Source organism: Sorex fumeus, unplaced genomic scaffold (genome assembly GCF_029834395.1).
Source record: "Sorex fumeus unplaced genomic scaffold, SorFum_2.1 ptg000003l, whole genome shotgun sequence".
Taxonomy (NCBI): domain Eukaryota; kingdom Metazoa; phylum Chordata; class Mammalia; order Eulipotyphla; family Soricidae; genus Sorex; species Sorex fumeus.
Genome location: NW_026606060.1, coordinates 83,740 through 89,739, shown reverse-complemented (window position 1 = coordinate 89,739; position 6,000 = coordinate 83,740).

The window sequence follows — 6,000 nt, the reverse complement described above, 5'->3', positions numbered from 1 at the left end:
TATATTTTAAAACCTGTATTTAGGCATTGTAATTTATAATATTCTCCAAATTAGTGCTGCAAGAAGACAATTTTTCTATACCTCTCTCACCACCAGATTATCAATATCCATCAACCACTGTAATTGTTATCTTTATTGGATATGGATCTCTTTGTTTATGGAATAAAACCTTCATTTAAAAATTTTGTTAAATAAGATTTTGTTAACTCTTTATTTTCTTCCTTAAATTTCTTGTTGATTTTAACAAATCATCTTAGAAAACAATATTATCTATATGTGAAAAATATGCAATACTCAGGTGTTATTTTCACTTCTTCACTTTTTACATGTTCCACTTATCTAAGTGTGCTGTTTGCAATATGGTATTTCAAAACATAATCGGTGAAAGAATGAGATCTTCCTCATTTATAAAGACAATCCTTTTTTTTACTTTTCAGTTGCTGTATTTTTTTTTAATCTTGGTAAATAATATCTTCTGTGCCATTCTTTGGTTTATTTCTCTGAGTTAGTTTTTCTTAAAAGTTATTTTTTTCTCTTTTAATTTTTTATAAAGAAAGATTTTATTACATAAATAGCTTTTCCTAATGAACTATTCTGATGTCCATGAGACCAAATATTCCTCCTCATTATGTATTCTCTACATTGGTAAGTCTGATGCCCTTAGCATTTTGTTATGGATTTTGCATTTTGCTTTTAAATCATGTTGATATTTAAATTTTTAATTTATTACATGATAATTTTTTATTTCCCCAAAATTTTCCACGGAGAAAGGCATGTGCTTTGCATGCAGGACCCCGATTCCCTCCCAGACAGGAAGCTCTGATAAAGTATTACTGAGCAGCACGCCAAAAGAAGACCCTAACAATGCAGGAGTGGTCCTACAACCCAGTATTTGTTAAGACAAACCAAAAAATCCCTGAGGTTTGTAAAACAGTTATTTACTCCATTAAAAAAAAAGACAATGTGACCCTCCCCCCACAATGGGATTGAACACAGGCTCACATTCTCACTTCCTGTCCTTCACTTTCCATAAAGCAGGGCTCTCATTCACCTTCCAGAAGCTGATATCAGACAGGTCTGCATCTGGAACGGTGGTTGACTCAGCTGCTCCCTTGCTTGGGACATGACTAAATGTCCTTTTGCCCTTAAGTCTTTACCTGAAGCATGATGATATGGTGACTTGAAACACGTTCATTGCTTGCAATGCCCACAAGTAGGGGCTGTGCTTCCCACAAGGAGATATTGAGGCTTCAATGCAATGGTTGGATCATGTCCCAAAAGGGTAGAGATGACCCTGCCCCTCTCTTTTCTCATGCTTATGATGGGGCTCCAGTGGTGCTTACCATCCCTTGGTGTCCCAAGCATGGGGGTTGAAGATACTGGTCCCCATACCTCTCTTTCCCCTCTCTCCCTGTTACTTTTTTTTTAATCAGAAAGAATGTCCCATGGCCCTTTCCATAGCACAGAAGGGTAGGGCATTTGCCTTGAATGCGGTCAAACTGGGTTCAATTCGTCCGTCGCTCTCGGAGAGCCTGGCAAGCTACCAAGAGTATCCCAACAAAACAGCAGAGGCTGGCGAGATACCCGTGGTGTATTCAATATGCCAAAAATAGTAACAACAAGTCTCACCTTGTTTCCTGGAGCTAGCAGATGCCATTGGACTACAATAGCATAAGACAGGGATGAATGCAGACGTTACTGGTGCCCACTCGAGCAAATTGATGAAAAACAGGAGGACAGTGCTACCCTAAACTTCTCTATATACTCACAGTCTAGCCCATATGGCAAACCCGAGATGTATCAGTGCTGTAGGAGCAGAGACTCGATTTCACACTCTAGGGTGGAATCAACAGTAGAGTGGGAAGCTGAGAATGGATTCAGCACTTATAAAATATCACTGTGAAGATAATATACATTGTGAAGGAAACACCAGAGGGGGTGTTTTGCAGTTTGTAGACCAGCACTCTGAAATCATTTGGTAGGAATGGTTATTATTTAATTAAAGTATACACTTAATTTTATGTGATGACCTCAAAAACAGGAGAGCAGCAGTACTGGTAGATGCAGCAGAAGCTGGGAAAAACATTCGTAATGCCCGCCTGTCCTTCACCAACTACAAAACCAAGATGACTGCCCTCCGACATCATGATGGATCTATCACATCTTCCAGAAGATTATTCATGACTTCTACTCAGATCTCTTTAATAGCCACATCCACTTGCCCACATACCACATACCACATGATGGATATGTTGTTCCCAATGTTCTTCCTTCCGAAATCCAACATGCCATCTCGTCGGTAAAGAAACAAAGAGCACCTGGCCCAGACAAGATCAGACCTGAACACCTGAAGAACTTACCATCAGTACTCATCAATGCATTGACTCGACTCTTCACACGCTACCTGTCTGAATGCAAGGTTCCATCCCAATGGAAAACCAGCAGGACAGTACTACTATACAAGAAAGGAGACATCCACGACATTGGCAACTATCGCCCAATCTGCCTATTGTCTGTCATCTACAAACTATTCACTCGAGTCATCCTGAATAGGATTAGCAGAACACTAGATGAAGGACAACCATGTGAACAAGCTGGATTCCGAAAAGGATTCAGTACCATCGACCATATCCACACAATAACCAAGCTCATTGAGCTATCTCGGGAGTTCAAGATGCCGCTCTGTCTAACGTTCATTGATTTAAAAAAGGCCCTTGATTCTGTTGAGACGGAAGCGGTCATGGAAGCCCTAGTCAATCAGGGCGTACAAACTCAATACATCAGGATCCTTCGTGAGCTCTATTGCGGATTCACTACCAAAATCTCACCATTCTACAAAGAAGTAATCATCCATATCAAGAGAGGGGTTAGGCAGGGTGATACCATTTCACCAAAACTCTTCAGTGCCACCCTCGAGAACATCATGCGACGACTGGAATGGGAAAACATGGGAGTGAAGATAGATGGTCGGCAACTACACCACCTCTGCTTTGCTGATGACATCGTTCTAATAACACCAAACATCAGCCAAGCGGCACAAATGCTGAACGACTTTGACCGTGAATGTGGAAAGGTCGGACTACAGCTGAATCTTACGAAGACAATGTTTATGAGAAACAGCCTTGTTCCTGACGCACCATTCGCTCTCAACGGAACCACCATCTCCGAATGCAACAGTTATATATACCTAGGTCGAGAAATCAACATGATGAATGACCTGGCACCTGAGTTGCACAGGAGGAAGAGAGCGGCTTGGAATGCCTTCAAGAGCATTGAAGAAATAACTAAAAGGACAAAGAAACTCCAGCTACGAGCACATCTCTTTGATTCCACTGTTCTTCCTGCATTAACATATGCCTCAGAGACCTGGACCCTACGAAAACAGGATGAGAACACTATTTGGGTCTCTCAAAGAGGAATCGAAAGAAATATGCTTGGAATATCACGATTCACTCAAATGAGAGATAGAATCTGGTGTTCTGATCTTCGTCAACGCTCAAGAATCAGGGACGCTGTCTCATTTGCCAAGACATCAAAAATCAGATGGGCTGGACACATAATGAGGTTTACAGACAACCGCTGGACTAGAGCCATTACTGATTGGATTCCACGAGACATCAAAAGATCACGTGGACGCCCACCTATAAGATGGTCAGACTTCTTCGTCAAGACCCTAAATGATCAGTTTGAGGCTCTGCATGTTCCTAGAACGAACAGATACCATTGGGCTACGCTAGCACGCAACCGGGATGAATGGAGACGTTACTGGCACCCGCTCGAATAAATCGATGAATAACGGGGATTAAGTGATTAAGTGATTAAGTGATACACTTAATTAATTTATACGCTTGATTAATTGATAGGAGCATATCACTTGTTGACTATGAAATTTATTTAAATGCATCGTGAAAAACTTCTTTCCTTGCATGCAGCCAACCTTGACTCAATGCCTGGCACCACATATGGTTCCCTAAGCCTAGTGTGAAATAAGCCCTGAGAACATTGGGTCTGCCACATCTATCTAAAACAGAAAGAAAGAAAAGGAAAAGAAATTAATTACTTGGGGAAGAGACTACAGGGCATAAATCAAGATGCCTTGCATGCTTCTGATCCAAATTCAATCTCCAATACAACACGTTCCGCTGAGCATCTCTGGACATAATCCTAGAGGATACTACTGGCACAAACCAGGTAATTCCTGGTACCTCAGGGCCATAACAACACTACATCCATGGCCCTTGCATTACCCAATAGTTCAGTTGACTGAGAATTTTCAGAGGTGACTCTTTGCCTTCCTGAGTACCACTTGGGAGCTCTGCCCTCCCCCCCCCCCGAAAAAATTAATCACTTGAATTTTTTGCTCCGGTGCTTATATATCGATCATTAGAGACTGTGATTACCTCCCTTAAGCTTTTTTCCCTAAGAGTGTACTCATTATCAAGTTTTGTTCTACACCAACATATCCCAGCCAAGAGCCGTAGAGTCGCCTGAGAGTTCCAAGGAGGCCACACCACCACTGAAATATGTAAATGGGGAGCCATAGAATGAGACTAGGGGTGGCCATTGAGAGGACATTGGAGACTACAATAAGCAAGATTAGAAGGGAGCCATGGTCAGAAATTGAGGAAAACTCTTCCAGAAAGTTTTATAAATTTCTTACCCTGGTAAACACTTTTGAATATTTCAATGTAGGGGCTGGAGCGATAGCACAGCGGGTAGGGCATTTGCGTTATAAGCGGACAACTGGCCAACCCGAGTTCGATTCCTCTACCCCTCTCAGAGAGCCCGGCAAACTACCAAGAGTATCTCGCCCGCACAGCAAAGCCTGGCAAGCTACCCGCGACATATTCAGTATGCCAAACACAGCAGCAACAAGTCTCATGATGGAGACGTTACTGGGCCCACTTGAGCAAATCGATGAACAACGGGAGGACCGTGACCTAATGTAGAACAACTAATTCTTTCACTAGTAGTCAGATTCTATCCAATTTAATCCTTGGTAACTTTACGTTGTCCAGACATTCGAAGTTTGTCTGTGGATACACTTGATATCAATGTTCTCTTCCCTGATATTTACAATCTTATCTTTCTCTCCTAAAAAGCTATTCCTCTTAAATTCACGTTGACGATGGTCAGGGTGCTTCAATGCATATATGAGCCACAAATGTGCAAAACTTTGTGTGAAAGACTTTGTGTGAAAACTTTGTGTGAAAACATTGTGTGAAAGATGCTGATGTGTATGTATATCACCTTATCATATAATTTTAGAGAGAACTAGCTGAGACTCATACAATCAAAATTAAAGCACAATGTTGAACTCATGAAATATTAGTAGAAGGAAGAAGAAATAAGAAAATATTTCCTTTTTCTTTAATTTAGTAAAGAATTTAGTAAAGTATTGTTAGTCAGCTGGAGCGATAGCACAGCGAGTAGGGCATTTGCCTTGCATGCAGCCGATGTGGCCGACCCGGGTTCAATTCCTCCGCCCCTCTCAGACAGTCTGACAAGCTACCGAGAGTATCTCGCCCACACGGCAAAGCCTGGCAAGCTACCCGTGATGTATTTGATATGCCAAACACAGTAACAAGTCTCACAATGGAGACATTACTGGGCCTGCTCAAGGAAATCGATGAACAACGTGAGGACAGTTGTTATTTTAATGGGTTTAATTTGTTTGATCTTTAACTAACCAGTATCATTACCTCTAGGTGCAGATAATATTGCTGTCTCCTACACCACCACCTCCTCTACCTCTAGAAGCCATGAACGCTGCCACCCAGTTAAAATTTTACTCTAGCTTTGCTGCCCAATTAAAAAATCAGATTTCCTTGAGCTCACAGATTCATAAGCAGCTGTGCAACACCTCAAAACTCTACAACACTGATAATCCAGCAGTAGCATACCAAATTAAATGGGATGCAACGTAGAAGACAACCAATACTGACTGACAAAAACATGAACCCAGAAGACGTAACTTGTAACAGTATTTTAGTAATCCCT